Source organism: Carassius auratus, chromosome 45 (assembly GCF_003368295.1).
Source record: "Carassius auratus strain Wakin chromosome 45, ASM336829v1, whole genome shotgun sequence".
Classification (NCBI taxonomy): domain Eukaryota; kingdom Metazoa; phylum Chordata; class Actinopteri; order Cypriniformes; family Cyprinidae; genus Carassius; species Carassius auratus.
Window position 1 is genome coordinate 7,927,361 of NC_039287.1, and position 19,254 is coordinate 7,946,614.

Here is a 19,254-nt window from a genome sequence, read left to right on the forward strand (position 1 = left end):
CTGGCAGGTTAACCCATAATCCTGTACACAGGACAGCATGAGGGAAATATGGCTAGTGTGTGCAGCTCTCCTTGTGTTTCGTCATCTTTCAAGCTGTTGATTCAGACTCTTCCAACATACGGACAGATGGACACGTCAGGAGAAGATCGCCTATTGATATATTAAGATGCAAGGAGGTACTGACCCTTCTTTCATATAAACAATACCCTTATGTAGAACTAGAGGCCAAATACATACTAAAAATGTTTTACAGCAAGAAGAACAAAAGGAAACGTCCAAACCAGAGATGCACAACATCGGATATCAGTGGAATTTATTCATTTAATTTTTATCTGTGATTTACATTATTGGATATTAACTTTTGGTCACTTGTTTCACATTTTATGTTTAAATCTTAGAGGGACAAGTCTAGATTACAAAATATTTAACCCTTCAAAAACACTGCTATTTTATAATAAAGAACTTACTTTATTATTCAAATAAACTTTTTTCTTTATCAGATTCCCAAATTAATATCTATCCATATTTCATATTGTATATTATATTGTTGTTTATTGCAACACTGATTTAACATTGACAAGAACAGCACAGATTTTATTTAAAAAAAATTGTGAATGTGGCGATTTTTTTTTTAGACAAAATAGTACAGATTTTTAAACCTTTGTTTATTGGTTATTAGTTATTATTGGCATGGAATTGTAATATCAGTGCATCCCCAGTCCGAACGCAGTGTGAACTTAAAGGAAAAAAGTTATTTAAATGACATTTCATGGACATACTAACTGTAACACTGTAAGAAATGAATTCTAATTGACACTAACAGCATTTCACAGGCATTTGCATGCTAAGCGTACTGTACAACAGAAGAAAAGCCACTTGTATTGTTAGTGTGTGTTAAAACCTCACTCATTTTTTGACTCCAGCCCGTCTTGTCTACCTCTTATCTGTCAATTCTATCCATCAAAGGACGTTAAAAAGAGAAAATACAGATACTCACCAGCGTTGGAGATGCGTCTCCCTCTCTCCCAGTCCATCTGCTCTCTGTCCAGCTGCTCTTGGTTCTCTCTTTCTTGCTTCTCTCTCTCGGCACGCTCTCTCTCCATCAGCTCCCGCTCTGTGCGCTCCCGTTCCTGGCGTTCTCGCTCGAGCTGCTCCTGCTCTTGACGCTCACGCTCAAGGCGCTCCAGACGTTCCTGCTCGTTACGTTCCCTCTCCAGACGCTCCCGTTCCTGAAGTTCCCGTTCCAGCATCTCTCGTTCCTGCTGTTCCCGCTCTAGCCGCTCTCGCTCCAGTCGTTCCCTCTCTTGCTCCTTCTGACGCTGGAGCTCCTGCAGCTGCCTGAGGACACATGAGAGTAGAAGGAATGAGTGAGTGCATAGTGAACCTACAGCTTTACAATTACCTTTAACAATTTTGCCACGCTACTACAATATCAGATTCTTATTTTGATTCAGCAGTTTTGGTACAATGTACAATTCCAGGTCTCGATCAGTAATTTTATATATATATATATATATATATATATATATATATATATATATATATATATATATATATATATATATATATATATATATATATATTAGACTGATTTCTGAAGGATCATGTGACACTGAATACTGGAGTAATGGATGCTGACAATTCAGCTGTCAACACAGGAATAAAAAAAAAATTAATATATTAAAAACAATAATATGGTCTCTGCCCATTTAAAAAAAACGGGCTGTTGGGGGAATTAACAAGATGGCCTTAAAGGGCCTTTGGGACATATTCAATAAGAAAGGCTTTTATAGATGACAAATAAAAATGCCTTGCTTTCTTCCAGATACTGAGACAAATGAACACTGAAATACGAGCAGCGCAGTACATCATATCATACACTAGAGGGAAGCACACTCAAATGGGTAACAAGAGGTGTGAGAAGAAGTGCCAACTTCAGCATCCGGACCAGCTCGCCTGCAAACGTTCTGCTAAGTAAGGCTTTATGAAAGATTTGCTTGTCAGTCCTCTTGTGCTTAATCAGCATCCAGCACATCCCCATGCCCAGAATTCCAGTGTCTAATTACATTAGAGAGCCAGAGACATTTGGACTGTGGACATCAGGGACAGTAAATGAAGAAAAACGGGCTGTTCGCAGCTCTGGTGCTGAAGGAGGACAGATGGACCTATCTCGAAGACTAGGGCCTGGACAAATTGGAGAGCATTCATAACAATATGAAGAGTCATCATCTTCCAGGCCGTCCCTAACATGTTGTGCTTTTACATCAATTTACTTCAAAGAAACATATACCAAAAAAAAAAAAAACTGTCATTAAATCACAATCATGTTGTCTCAAACATGCTATAACAGTATAAGGGCATTTCTAATGGCAAGAGGAAAAGCTGTGGAGTAAATTATGAGACAATTTTCATTTTTTAACTTTGTGAAATAGCTTGTGAAATCAGACAGCTGTCATGGGAAACTGGATAGATGATAAACAACACATCATCAAGGTTTGCATTAAAACTGATGATCCTGTTTTTCCATCTGGCTAATGATCTCCCACACGTCTTTTTGAATGGGCATTCATGATGTCATTTCCTGGGACCTTGCCAGACACACCTTCCACTCAACAGAGTGTCATCATCACCATGACAAATACCAGCATAGGTGCGGTGACATCATGCCTCCACAAGTTTCCAAAGAAGAGAACAAGATGGGAAAACCACACCTCAATCTCAGACCCCTTTAGAATAGCAAGTTTATGCCTAAGGCTCCAACAGATGCAGTCACACCTGAACCGAGTCACTCCTGCCGTCTCATCAGTTCTGACATTCAATCGACTTCAAATCTCAGACCAAAGCTACAAAGATTCTCAACTACTGGGCCATTCACATTTATAACCCCATCCAAAACAAGATCTGTAACAAATATTCTACTTTTCATTAAATATAATTCTGCATTTGCATATGTACATTTGATTAAACGCTGAACAATATTTGCTTCATCAGTTGCCTTAAAACATTACAAACCACTCCTACGCAACTATTGTCATCTGCCTTATTATCAGACTCTTTTCTACTGAAATTTACAGAAAATATCCAAAAATATAGTGAAAGACAGTCTAGGCACTTAAAATGACGACACAATGTACTTTACCCTGTTTCTGAGTTGGGGGCATGCAAGTAAGAAAATATGGCGGACACATATTTTTTTTCACATTTCACATCATTTTTTCCATTTAATATGAAACTAAGTAAGGTGTCTTAACAAGGGTCGATTCTTGAACATCTGAAATGGATACAACAAATGCAACTGGGTTTAGTCGAGAGGGAATACAACCATAGAGCTATCAGTGAATCGACAAGGGCTACTATGAAGATCTTCCGAAAGGAGCTTCCATATGCTTGGTCTACTGCCCGAGTTCTCTATATCTGCTTAATTTAGTAGCCTTGTTTCAGAGTTGTTCCTGAACCTGGCTTCCCAGAGGATGTATTCTGAGCCACTCCATTATGAAATGCTGTTAAGGCATGGATTGCTGAGAGCGTGTCCCACTTCCCCCAAAATCCCTGCTGAGCCCGAGCCAAGCTCTCAGAGATGTAATTAAAGAGCAGAGGAAGCCTTGTTTATATCTGTGATAATATACTACCCCAAAAGACCATGGCAGCCATACCGGAGCCATCCATAAGTCATCCCTGGATAGGGTTTTAGTGCAAGCATCCTATAGAGATGGGCGCTGAAAAGAAATGGGGTCAAATGGATATTTGATATGAGAGGCCTATATTTAATTTCCATGACACATACAGGTTAGGCGAGGTTAACTTTTCATGATGCAATTTATGTGCAATCCCAGTGATCCTACAGGGGTGGAGAGGTCATAATAATATCAAGGGCTTCTTGTTTTCAGAAGCTGCTGAAAATAAACGTAGAACAAACATCACTTTAAACCAAACTGGCATTTGACCAACAGGAAAAAGGATGTAGGGGATCAAATGTGTGCGCTCCTTGTTTCTTAAAATAAGAATGACACCCCAGACCTGTTCTCAAGTGCAGTTTGCACCATTTAGGTTGAGAGCTTTATTTGTGCGTAATCCTATCGGACACATACACATTCCCTGGCATAGGAGATCACAACATTCTGAAATAACGAGCAACACAAACACTTCAAATTAGAAGCGGGCCCTGCTCTCTCAGAAGAGAGACTGGAAGGGGCCAAAATACGGGGTTGAAGGGTTCAGCAACCTGGGCTGCTACACTAAGAGCTTACTTTAGTAGGTCTTTTTTATTTTCATATGTATCTGCTCTTTCTGACCCTGTCAGGTAAGCAAGCGCTCTAGTTCTTCAACATTCCAATGCATTTATGTAATAACTCTTTTCAACAAAACTCGTAGTCACTTAAAATACGGGTTTGTTCCACTGCAATCACAGTGAAGCATGGCAGGAGTTGTTCTCATATTTTGGAACAGAACTAGAGATACTTGTCAAAAGGCCATCCAATATTCTGTCAAGAAGTTAAACAAGCCACAGCAATGAGTCAGCAAGTCAAGAACTCTATATGAAAATTATAAAGCAATGTTCAAATGGCAGACCTTTGATCAAAAACAATATCAGTTTGGAATCTGCATTAGTTTAGGGCAATGGAAAAACTACAAGCAATGCAAAATTAGCTTACTGTCCCTCCCTCAAACACCCCATTCTCCAACAAGCAATAAGGGTTTAAAAGATGATAAACATGCAGCAGATCCATTTATTGGCGTCTCTGTTCCTGACATCAGTTACCAAGGAAACAGTAGCGAAGAGAGTGTAGGCGGTTCACAGCCTGATTCAGAATGTCTTCCAACTTACTACAACAGATTCTAAAGGCAGTATGACTTCATTGGATGACAAAAAAATGGTAATAATACATTTAAAAAAATAATAATATTAATGGAAAATAAGATACAGAATTTTTTTTTCAATACGAAACAAACATTTTATATATATATATATATATATATACACATATATACATATATACATATACATATGTATACATACATACATATATATATATATATATATACACACATGTATATATGTATATATATGTATATATATATATGTATATATATATATGTGTGTGTGTGTGGGTTGTGTGTATGTATGTATGTATATGTATATATATATATATTCATTCTAATCTTACCTGTCTTCAGAGAATGTATCTTTTCAAGTGTGTTTTGTTCTACTGCACTAGCAGATTTTGTCACCTATTTTGAATATAAAGTATTATATATGTGTGTGTGTGTGTGTGTGTATTATACACTTACAATCTATGAAAACACTTTAATATCTTTCTTAGAATTGTTTTAAGTAAATTCAACTACTTAATATATTTTACTGGTCAACAAACAGCTCTAATTAAAACTCATTTACTTCTAACTCAAGAAGTAATGTATATTAAGTTATGTATATCATTTCCAACTTGAAGACACCAAAATGCTGATGGAAGATTAGTGGTATAGAAGAAAATCACGAGTAGTCAATAAATATTAAAAACCGGGCAAATTACTGCACTGCTTGAAAAACTGAAATATAATTATATGGAGAAAAAAAGCCAACACTGACTAATAAAAAAAGACAGACCGTTGTGAAAAAGTGAGCAGAATGTGCACCATATTGAAGTCTTTTTGGCACGTGCAACTCCCTTCTCTCCTGGAAAGGCCCGGCAATTTGGTTAACATCAGCTGTGTCCAAGCTAAGCCATATGGTGTCTATTGCAAGGCTTCATCCAAAATTTCAACAGATTTGGGCCCAGCTCACTGATTCCCCCTTACACAGAAGGAAGAACATCTTTAAAAAGAGAGAGTAGAGCAGCACATCCCCAAAGAGCTCAGAAAGCAGGAAGTGAGCTTTCTGTTACTGAAGGGTCATTCATGAAGAGATGACAGACATCTGGACGTGGCTGCCGATGTGATCTGGGTGCATTATTGTTCTGAAGTCTGAAGAAGTGGCTATGATTATGACAATCATCTGTAAATGAAGCCATAAGTCTGCTAATGAGGTGGTGGCTCTTTTCTCGGCCTGCTAGCTCGGTATAGTTGTGGGAAATGTTCTTTTGTGTCTCCACCTGACAGATGTGCTGAAAGCTGGCAGATCAGCAAACCTGCATCAGCGTCCCACTGTCTATTTTTATCCTCTCATACCACTTCATGTCTTTGTGAGCCAAAAAATAAACTGTTAGTATTTGATTAAAGAGTCGACCCACGTGACACTGCGGTCCTGCTGGAGTTGGAACAACCTGTAGAAATAAATGAAAGCTAAAAAGTATACTTTTATACAAGTAATCCCCCGGAAACCGTAATCCTTGGTGCCCTGGTGATGAGAGACATAGCCGAATATTTATTTTCCCCAGCATGAAAGTAACACAAATATAGCATGTCTCAATACAGGCAATGGCATGCAGTTCAGACCTAAAGGGGTATAAATTCCTCACAAGATCATTTCTGAGGAATCATTTCATCATGAGCTTTACAGAAATGCTCAAGTCTCTAATTCAAAGCATGTGTGCGCTAAAACACTCCAGAAAATTAAAAGACAAAAAGCATAGAATCCCGAAACATTCTAAGCCTCAGACTTAGTGGTTCTTTTGCACAAGCAAACAAATGGACACTGACTCATACTTAAAGAATTTAGATGTGAAAACACAGAGAACAGAATGACAAATCCTACTGTAGTCTCTAATTTAAGTTCAAAACTGCACTCTTCAGTCATTGCATCAATATAATTGTTAGGATACTATGCAACATCAATTTTTTCGAAATAATTTGTCATTTTAAAGTTGTCTGCACTGGTTATACCTATATATGCTATTAAGATAAAGAGAAATTTGTCTAAAATTCCTCTAAGCACCTTGTAACCATGGGACCCTTATTTTTAAGTGACCTCTAAAACCCTTTGACAAATCTTACTCATGCCACCAGAGTCCTGTGGCCTGTCTGATAGGATGACTAATTTATCTTCTGACAGTATGCAGATGCCCTGATGGCTGTTCATATACTGACTGTGAGAAACCTGCCTCTCATTCCTTTCTTCTGCTTTCCTTCTCAGCAGCATTGTATCAGGCTTGCATCACGAGATGACATCAGACACCAAGCATGCTTTCTGTTCCATTGACTGCAATAGCTAAATATGGCTGTGGGTCAGCACGCTGCGGCTGGCCGGGCGGGCCAATTCTATTACACGCACTCAATGACATTCTTTCGGAGAATATGAGCCCTTTTCTTTCTGGCTGATCTTCATCAGACAGGGGAAAATATCCTTATAAGGAACATTTCCACTATATATGTACACTACAACACCTGACTGATGAACACAAGATGTTAGAATGTATGAATGGCTTTTTCAACTTCCTTAAAGGGATAGTTCACCCAAAAATAATTACCACTAACCTAAACCTTCATGTTTCTTTTGAGTGAATTAAAAACAATATACAACCAGTGGTGTCTGATTCCTAAATGTAATGACTTTTATGAGTTGGATCTTTAATGATTAGTTCAAAAAGACACTTTATTTTACAGTCCTGTTTTGCATGTACATACTATATACTTGTTATAGTAATTACAATAACTGGGAAATAACTATACTAACCCTGAAACTACCCCTAAACCTAACCCATGTAGTTACTTTATATTATCCAGTACTTACTTAGGTAAGTACACTGTAAACACTGGTAAGTGATCATACTGTAAAATAAAGGTGTAACCAAAATAATTAAGAGTTTTTATTATATACAAGCAAAATGGACAATTATATATATCCAATTGAAACTAAACTGAATAGAGTTGTGCATTAGCTGCATAGATATTCATTTAATTGAGGTGGATAAAGTGTTATTGTTAACAAAATTTTCTTGATTAATTGAAATTAGGTTGAAAAGTGTTCCTGTGGCTCAGTGGTAGAGCATTGCGTTAGCACCGCAAAAAAAGGTTGTGGGTTCAATTCCCAGGGGAAAACATGTTAGGAAAAAAAAATAATAATAATTTTTGGCCTGAATGCACTAAGTTGCTTTGGATAAAAAAATCTGCTAAATGCATAAATGAAAAAAAAAAAACATATAAAGTCAATTAAATTATAATAAAATGGACAATAGCAAAAAAATTTAAACAAAATTGTTAATAACATTAAAATATAAACTGAATAAATAGCTAACAAACTTTTATAAGTTAATTCAAAATATTGAAAAGATTTTTACAAATAATACTAAAACTGGGTGGGTCCCATCATTTCTTTTTACAGTACCCAACTCCTTCTACATCCTCAATATTCTGTAACGCAACATTTCTGAAAAATAGCCAGAAGGGAAGGCCAAAGCTATCAAGCTCAACAATACAAAAACTATCTTCCCCACACTATTTTAACAACCCACAAAACACTGCCTTGATATGACATGCACATGATTATAAATCAGTATCGTGTCTGCAGTGTACTTAAGCCGTGCACCCTTTGTAGCATGTCTGTCTGGAGTGAAAAGCCAGCCAAATAATGTATGTTATGCAGGACGTGCAGCGTTGTCCAACGCCGCTCTCCCCTGGCTCACAGCACGGAGGGAATACACCAATGGTTAATGTTTAACAGGCAGCAGGGGCTCTGCAGATAAAGCCTGTGAAGATTTGACATTTCTTCTGTAGTAGACAAGTAGGACTTGACCACTGCTGAGTCACCATCAAAAGACTGAGATCATATTCAGTATTTTACAGAGCGCACCAGACTCCCTCGGGTTCGTCTCATGGAATGATGCACCACTAATGAAGAAACACTCATGTGGCAGATCTGTAGATATGTCTCTACTCTCCATCAAGGAAAAGGCTAATAACTTTCATTGAGTCATTAAGGACAACACAACTTCAAAATAGACAGGTTTTTTTTATTTATTTTAACATAACAAATGTCTCTATTCTTATGTTGAATGAAATTGGGCAGAAGGATTGTTTTCATACTTTTTCTGCTTCTTTGTAATGATTTTTCTGCTGATGTTATCACAAACACACACATTAATTAAAAATAAATCAAAACAGTATTTTTGAGTTTAAAAACAAATAAAAAAGATTATACTTAGAAATTATATATAATTTAATATAATTTAAATAATACTAGATAAATACTTCTAAGAATTAAATATAATTTTATCTATAGTATATAGATAATTTTAAGTGCTGTTGTTAAGCATGACATTTTACAAAAATATTATATATATATATACATACACACATACATACATACACACATACATACATACACACATACATATATACATGTCATGCTTAAACGGCACTTAAACTGACTATATTCACAAAATAGCACCACCTCTTTGAAAGCCAAAAAACAAAGATGCAATAGTTGCATCAATGGTATTGTATTATTAAAGCAAAAAGCAGAAAGACGACTCTGACAAGAAGGCAGTGAGCTTTGAACATTTATATTCCAGTCAAGCAGCCTCAAACTTGACTGTTGCTTCCTTAGGGAACTCGTTGCAGAAAAGCTTTTCATTAATAAGAGCAGGCTGAGTAACAACCTCTTTTTTTGTTTGAAGTCTACAGATATCTTCATAAAAACACGCTCATGAAAAGGCGAATTCAGGCTTCTAAGTGGTGATTTAACTGAACTTAGTCCAGCAGACATTAACATTACATTGCTGCACTATCTGCGTTTAAATTCTGCAATGTGAGAGTTCACCAGGTTCATATTCTTCCATGGGGTCGAAGGTGTTTCGTGGATAAGACTGATTTACGAAGTCATTTTTCCCATTAAAACTAATTTTACACCTAAAGAAATAATTTTGAGTAAATATCACTGTTCTAGGCTTTTTGTTTACTAGCTGATTAAAGCTACTACAACACATCAATCCCTCTTTGCACAGTTTACTGCAGTCAGTGTCTGTAACTTTGGTTTTTACCTTTTCTGCACCTCCAGCTCATCTGGTGATGGGCCATTCTGCACCTGAGGGGTCTGTCTTGGCATCGGGGGGCCTGTGAAAAAAAAAAAAAAGAGAGAGAAAAATTTAAACCTTGGAAAGCACTAAAGACTTTGAAATCTGATCAATAATGTAAAGTGCAATGGACAAACCCCAAAAGAGTAATACAAGTTGAGGTTTTAGAGTTATCTTTTAGAGTTAACTTTATCTAAACCAAACCTAACTTTATATCATTCTTGTCTGAAGGGCAGGACTTTGTTAGAAATGGAAGCATTTGCATAACTGTGAAAAAATATATACCAAAAATTGAAAATACATTTAAAATAAAAATGAATTATATAGAAAAATATAAAATGGAAGGAAGGCTGACAGATGACCTCATGCTGGAAATATATCATGCAGCTTGAAAAGCAAGCCTTGATATCGTCTTATTTTACAGCACAGTGTGGGTATAGAGGCTTTGCTGATTTTGCCAGGCTGGATATGACAGCAAAGAAAGGTAGAGGTTTTAACGAAAGCTTAGCATGAACACAGGACAAGTCTCTGCCGTGACATGCTTTACTAATCAATCAATGCAGCATTGTGCAGGTGAGAGAGGTCTGTTTACAGAGTCTGGAGGTAAGGCCCATAGTTAATGTTTCCAATGGATTTTTCTGAAATGGATTATGCCACAATAATAAAATCTAAGCAAGCTAAAATAGCAAAACATAACCTTTCACAAAGCACAACACAAAATCTAAAACAAAACTAAAAATTATATTTGAAAAATATATTACATTTAACATATAAAAGGTAAAACTAAATAAAACACAAAATGTAACAAAACATAAAACAACATCTGTCTTGGGATAATACTAAAGTAACATTGTTTTTACATCAACATGAATGTTGGGAGCAAAGTAGATCATGGCATGCAAAGCGCACCAAGTAGCAAAGCTAAACTCAGCCTTAACCAGAGACAAATGGCTTGCAGAACACATTAATTGGATTCTCACAGAATTCTCCCTGCAGCACAAGACTCCATGCAAAAATATGACATTAGAGCTCAGCCATCTGGACAAGCCAAGCAGTAATCAACTCATGTGTCAAATCTAATCTAACATTACAATTCTGTGCCCAACTTTAAGAAAGGCAACCATTCGCAATGGTCCATGTTTGTGTAACCCACCCTACAAATTCCCTTCTCAAATGTTCCTTGTCTTTAACACAGAACATACACCTACGCTAGCCTTAATGTGCATGTAAAAGGCCCCGTTATATAAGCAGTTTCTCTTCCTGCCTCGAAACAGAAACAAACATTACTCTTAAAATGTGATGAGCTAATCACAAATTATCAAAGCTGTTTAGATGATATCTAATGAGTCAGCGGATATAGCCTCTTCAGAGAGCAAGGTCAAGTTGTGCAAATATTAACTTGATTTGTTATTATGGCAACATTATGAAGATTTTTGAGTGCAATTTGAAACTGACACAAAGGCAAGTATACTTGCCACTTTTATCCCGGCCAATCAGAACAGCCCTTTAAAAGGCACTCAGTGTCAGCTTTAATATGGACAGATCCTCCTTCAAACCAGTTTGGTAATGTACTGCCATTAGATCAGACACAGATAGCATAACCTACAACTGACTTCTTATTCCAGAAAAAAAAAAAAAAATTAAATAATAATAAATCATAATATAAGAACGTATAAAAAATAAAATACAAATAATAAAAGTCATTAGAAACACAGTTTAGTGTTAAGTTTAATATGTATTCCTGATTAATAATAATAATAATAATAATAATAATTTAATTATTTAATTAATTATTAGATGCATAATTTGTTTCTTAGTGCACTTGCACCACCTTAGCTAGATTAATTTACACAAAAATGAATAATACTGCTTATATATTAATTAGAAAATGTAAAATTACATTACATTAATTTACATTACATAAAATAAAATCCGATAGTGAAACTAGAGATCACACTCAACTATCAGCTCAGTTTAAGAGCAAACAGAAAAATAAAGAGTCAGAATAGCACCTACATGAGAGGAGGAGAGAACCACCGAGTCTCTTCTGACAGCAGATGTACTGCAGAAGTCCATCCTGGTCTTTAGGTGCACTTGTAACAAGTGCGTTAGAGCCGTTCGCGTTAGCTCCCAAACTGCCATCAGCGACTCCGTGAGATCTCAGAGAAAGCAGCATGTTGTTGTGGCTACTCTCAAGCAAACACTGCTGTGGTAAGACAAGACCAGACCAATAGGCTGGCAGTTAGACGTTAGACGCTCTCTCACAACGTTCACCGAGCAGGATGTGGTCCACTTATTGCACTTTCCGGACCTGATCAATTATTCATATGCCTGGATGGGCGAAGGGTAAAGCGGTCAATGTTACAATCGCATCACAACTATTACGGGCAGGTGGGTGGAGAAAAACATGGATGTTTTCACGGGTTTAACCCTTTCGGGACAGAGACTGCGAGATACAGCTGAGACTCTGAAATCTGGCGAGCTACTATGAAGGGTGAATTGTAGAGATCCGCTTCAGAAAAATTGGTACAAATATATTTTCTTCAGGGAGGATCAAGGAAGTCTCACTAACCACTGATATGGAGAAACAAAGCTCGTCTTGGCCACAGGACCAAGTAATGGGCTTGAAATCAAGTTATCGGATGATGTCACCAACAACTAATAGCCATGAATACACCGGACAGCTTTCATTTCACAGAGCTGAATCATCTTTCACTCCATCAAAATTCACACCATGTGAAATACAAAAAAAAAGCATGAGTTCAAGGGAAGAAAAATAAATTCTGCTTCATTCTGAAACGTTGTCAGTGTTGGACAGTTTACCTACTATATGTACATACAACAGAAATATATTATACTATATGAGACAATATATACTACTACATAAAATAATATTGAATCTCTTTTTCTAACAAAATATTTGAAATAGTACTGCCAAGAAATGTTTGGTTGTTATTGTGTAGTAGTTTCAAACCTTTCCATACAAAAAAAGTATATAAATATATGTATATAAACACACACTTCTGTGGAACAACAAAAGCTAATATTTTTAAGACTTTGGTCCATACAATGAAAGTCAATGAGTGTAAAACTGGCTTGACGTTTAGGATAAAAAATATATATATAATATTGTAATAATAAAAATATCTTCTGAAATAAAGTCACACAGATTTGGAATGAGACGAGGCTGAGTAAATTATAACCAAATTTTCACATTTGTGTTGATCATTTAAACAATACAAATAGCCACATAAAACAGCCACATTAATCCATTAAATGGCCTTACCAGGTGCAACACTGTAAGTAACCGAAACACAAAGCAGGCGATCAACAAATGTCCAGTCATAGTTGATCTGGACAAAATCTAACTTGTTTAGCAAAACTGGAGCAACATTTAAGTGATTGTTCAAATTCCTAGATCTACATTTGAGCAATAGTAACTGGGATGCTTTCCCATAGCAGGCACCATTAATTATGCCCCAAAGCCTTCAAAATCAGTCCAAGATTGAGACACCACCTGGTCATGAAAAACCGTTTTTCCCCTTGATGTTTTATAACAACATTTGGGAAAAGGAAACATCAGCTAACACACTGCATCATCACCTTGTAAATACAACACACAAATCCCCTTATCACTCATGTGTGTCCCACAACACAGACAGACACAAGCCTTCCAATTAATTCCACAGTTGTGGTTCCGCAAATGGGAAAATTACAGTCAAGTACTGCATAATTTGAAGATGAGGAAGCAAATGATTAGTTCTCTAGCTTTACACAGATTCTGATTGGATTGTGAGCAAGTCTGTGAAACGGTTAAATGGGACGTTATTAAAGCATGCATATATGAGTCAAAAGAAATGCTGTGTGTCACTGCATACAGAATCAGGATTTCTGTCCCAGAGGTAGAAAGTTGAAGGAGTCAAGAGAAATATTGGTCTGTGTTCACGGACATCCAAGGATTAGGATATAATGAAAATCTATAGCATCATAGTTTTGATGAGTCTCATTACTTAGGGCTCCAAGTCAGAGACAGAAAGTCTAGCAAGAAATGGGACTGGGACCTAAAAATAGCAGAAGTTCCTGTGTTCTACGTATTACAACTTTCTCAAAATAGTTTGTCCATCTAGTTACACAATCCGTTGAGTCCATACAGATTTGATAACCTCCAAAGTAAAAATAAATAAAAATGTAAAATAAATAAATAACACATAAATGTATTTATAATAAATAAAAATAGAAAATAATTAATAAATATTGCTAAATATGAAATAAAAAAATAAATCAACTAGTAATTCTACTGGCCCTAGATCAGCTGCCTCGTGTACAAGGTGTTGATGTTTTCTGTGTTCTGCATTACCCCAGAGATCCTAAATAGCATCACCTGATCCCACTTCAGCTCTGGGGCGGCTAAACGACTGCAGTGGCAGGAATGAGAAGCATAACCATTGGAGGGAGGCTTTTTGATGCAATGTTGCCTAATAAAAGAGGTTCTGCTTGGAAACAGTCCTGCCATCTGTACTCCAAATGAAAGAAAATCTGACCACTGAACAGGTGCAGAGTGTAAACAATCTTTTTTAGCACTTCTGAAATAAGCTGGCAAGACTGTTTTTAGCTAAAGACATCTTGTCGAACCATAAAATTAGAGTTGTTCCGATTCCGATACTAGTATCGGAAATATCTCCGATACCACAACAAATTCTGGCATCGGCATCGGCGAGTACATGAACCCATATACCGATCCGATACCATTTTCTTAAAAAAGACCTAGTTATGACCGCAAGCTTTGCCTAACCGCTGCACGGTTCTTCTTCGCTGCTCAAAATGCATTGAAAACACAGGAAGTTGTGCTGTGTTGCCACAAGCAACCCCTGTTTAGAGCAGCGAAGAAGAAATGAAAACGCGTTAGCAGCCCTGATTAGGGTGACCACCTGTCCCGCATTTTGCGGGACAGTCCCGAAATTTGAAGCTTTGTCCCGCGTCCCGCAAGTCATAAGCAGTGTCCCGCATTTTAATTTCGTCTTCGTCATTTTATTTAATCGTCCTTTAAATTACATTTCTACAATAAAAAAAATGTTAATAAGAAAACACGTACTGAACATGCGCAGCGCAGCCGTTATTATTGGTTCTAGCGGCTAGCCAGAGCAGGAAAATAAACACCGAGAAAAAAAAAACCCCACTCCTGGTGAAAGTGAACTACAGCTACACCTGCCAGGAGTTCTAATGACACATAATGAATGAGAAGGCCCTACTCTAAGCTGCCAGATCAGACAAAAAATATAAATTCAAGATGCACTGAATCTGGTAAGAACGCATTTAATCTTTCTAGTCTTTCCTAATGGAATTTATATGCTTATTTGGAAATGTGCTTTGTAGCGATTGGATTATTATTTTCACTTAATTATTTGGATTGAATACACACGTTCTGTTAACGTGCTGTTAACGTGCTATTTATGTTGATATTTATTTTACTGATATTACTATTAAATATTATTAGTGACGTTCACAGCGCCGGTCAGCACCGTCATTAACATTTTTATAAACCCTTTTAGCAATTTAAAACATGTTAACATCACTGCAAAAAGAGATATCTAATAAAAAAAATCAATATTTATTCACCTAGTATAATAATAGTAATTTCTCTGCCTCGTGTCCCGCATTGTCCCGCAAAATCAGGTCTGCTGACCTGCAACAGAGCAATAGCCAGGTGGTCACCCTAGCCCTGATCTATATATGACTGGATCACTCATCACATTCTAAACTGCCAAAAGACAGTGAAGCCGCTTCTATATTATAGATCAGTGGTTAGCAGTATGTCTCTGTAGTACCGGTAGTTACAGACTCTCGAGTATATTCAGTACCGGCAACTGCGTTCAGTCGCTTCCGTGTAAGTCAAAACGCAGGGCTCCAGACAGTAGCCGAATATATACTAGTGTCTGTGAATATTAAACTGCAAAATACTATTTAAATATTACTCCCGCAAAATCTACATCTCTGTGGGTGACTGGCACAGATGCGCGAGAGCTCGCTGTTTTGTAGTCTCTGCTGTGTGTCATGAGGACACGAACGCATAAACCGTCACTTCATGAGAATTTACCGTTTCATTTGAGAATACTGTCATATCATAAACACAGACACTCAAAGATCTTCATGGCAGCCCATTAAAATAAATGTTTGGTTTACATGAGTAAATTGACAATATATAAAGCTACTGTTGTAGCCTACAGTAATAATAATACGTCTCTATAATAATAATAATTATGCCTAGATGGTTGCTTGTTTTTTACTTGTTTTGTTGTAAAGAGATTATCTGATTAATAGATCTTTTTTTATATTCCTAGACTTATTTGTTGCAGTTTTTTTATACAGTTATATTGTAAAACTTAAATACCTTTTTTAGTTTGCGGTGTTAGATTTTTGGCTGCATTTGAAGTTCTTTTTTGCATAAGAAAATAAATAATACTGTCAAATTCATGTTAGATAATAAAAATACTGTAATAAATACAGTAGTTCACCATGTATTTGTTCATGTTTTATTGAGGGATCTGTCTGAAGCACACCATAAAAAAATTCTAGCAATTTACACAGGGCTAGTAGTATATACAGCTGTATATACAGATATACACCCAGGTATCGGATCAGTACTCGGTATCGGCCGATACCCTGAGCCCAGGTATCGGAATCGGTATCGGGAAGAGAAAAAGGGTATCGGAACATCTCTACATAAAATGCAGCTTTTGTTGAAATAACGGACGTCTTTAGAGGCTATTAGCAAAATAGATCCATTACATTGTGTAGACCATCGCAAGCATGTCACTTACACTTCTGACAGAAAGCTGAAATGACATTGGGAAATGGTATTATCTTGGAAAGACAACTCAAATCGAGTAAAAAACAAACTACAGGATAAACTAGATTGAGAATGGCTGCAAAAGTAGTGAACAGACTGACAGAGCTAAAACATGCACACATTTCATAGAAGGAAAAGAGCAGCTCTTGTTTCAGACATTTAATGACTTCTCGTGATAAACTTGGCAAGGAATGTGAAGTGGTTAATTGGAATGATTAAACAAAATCTGTCAGCCGTCACAATTAACATACCTTGACCAGTATTTTGGCTTGATGTTCATCAGATTCAAATCCAGAATTGAGTTTGTTATACTTGGTTGGAGGGAACTTACAAAGTGACGTGTTTGAAGGTGAAGTTTTTCTGCGGTACTAGTGGCAACAAAAGAAACTGCAAAAATAATGACCGTGTTTCAGTAGGTTTCCGGACAAAATCAGGTCAGCCAAATAGATAATCCAAAAGAGCACATGCGCTACTAAACTGAAAAAACTGGAATAAACAGATTATTGTCCCAATACTGATCAAATCTACACACTGAATAACATGTGTTAAGTATTTTCTTCCTGTAACAGGCAGCCAAGACAGAAGCTACACACGATTACATCAAACAGATACGGTTTACTATAACCAAAATGCCAATAATAACCAGATAAAAAAAAAGCAACAACAACAAACAAATGTAACTATTAACAAGCCTAAAATGGACTGGGACTCTTATTTTGAAGTGTTTACGCTTTACTACTGCCAGCTGTGCGTTCAAAAAGATGAGAACGATATGTAATGTACTCTTACAACCATCTACAACATATTACAATACAAACACCACAAGGCAAACATTGTCATAATTCATCAACATTAGATCATAAGCAATCTATTGCACAGTATTCACTGAATACAAACTGCTCTGAAATCGCAAGCCTGTAGAAGCCTTTTATTATTATTATTATTATTATTATCCCCTCATGCTCCTAAACACATTTTAAGTTTTAAATAGGAGTGAAATGCTCACACTGTCAAGCCCTTTAATCCCGCCCCCAAACTAATTCTATTGGCTGAGCCACTGCTGTTTTGACTTGCTGCTTGGGATGTAAAAGCTTTTTCTTTGTTTTTTTTTTTTTTTTTTTTTTTTTTTTACTTGTTTGGGTCGTAAAAAAAAAAGGCTATTAAAGCCTATTAACTATACAAACCATCTTCATAGTAAACAAAAATCTTATTACATGCTTTCATTTCATTGCTGCTCAGACAGATGATGTTTTTTTAGGACAGAATCTGACAACCAGGCACGGGCATATCAACTACTGATCCAGATTTTTTTTTTTTTTTTTTTTTTACAAAGGTCAGATTTTTAAAGCTCATTACAGTTTCTTTGAACCAGAAAGAGAAAATTCAGTCCTGGAAATAGAGATGTAATATCCCAGAGTACCTAACAGCCCCTGCTAGGTGTCTCATGGTTATAAGCCCCATCCCTTCCCATCAAACTCACTCCTCAAGATGATCTCAGTGCGGCTGATCTTCTGCGGGAAGCGGTACACTCTGGGGGCTGGCATGATGGACAGGTGCCTGCAGGTCTGCCTTTCTGCTCTGACGCTCTGAACACGGACCAAGTCCCTCTGGGAGAGCTGGGGCAGAGATACTGAGTTCTACCGTTGTAAACCAGAGTCAGATTCCCATTCACAAAAAAGAAAAAATGGAGAATGAAACTGTATAACTAAGAACAGAACCCAAAAAAAGAAGCTAATTCCAAAGCAAAAATGCCAATCTGAGTCCTGGAAGACCCCAAGAAGTGACAAGCCAAGCTCTGCAACTATTTAGAAAGCTGGAGAGGAGAAACCTTCTGCAACGAGGACTATAAAGAGTCTGGGGCAAGAGAATGATCTCATCGATAAAAAGTGTTCTGGGCTGCCAACGTCATCTCTCCCACCTTGGCTGTTGGAGCAATTTTGGTGGTCATGTGGTGTCACTAGTCAGAAAACAAACACATACCAGACACGAGTTCAAGCCCACCGCTTTCAAGCCATATTTAGGCTCTGTGACCAGAAAAACAAACTCTTTTTGGCTCAGGAATGTTCTGTCTTTCTATTTCCTCTCAGAAGGACCATGTCTCAAAAAATAAATACCTGTCCTGACAACCTGTGAAGTCTCAAAGCAGGGTGTCCTTCATTTAGACCTCTAGACACAGACATAGCAGGTTGCTGGGGGTCTTCGGTAGGACGGGGTGAAAAGCCTGCTTTGTTCTGACATGGATGAGCTCATGCAATCCCCCATATGTCACGATTGTCAACAAGTCATCACGAGACATATTTATACACTGAAGGGTGGCACAGAAACCTTAACTCATGACCTTCTTACATGTTGCAGGCTACTGGTCCAGGCAGGATGTTACACGGAAGCTAGTGACAGATACCTAAAATTAGTGCTCTATGATCAGTCGTGTTAGTTATAACAGTTGCCAAGTAAAGTTTC

General features: G+C 37.0%; 1 pseudogene; it reads right to left on the minus strand.

Annotated features, from left to right (window-relative positions):
* Positions 1–19,254, minus strand: part of LOC113063106 (protein enabled homolog) — a 56,830-nt pseudogene that overhangs the window by 14,273 nt on the left and 23,303 nt on the right.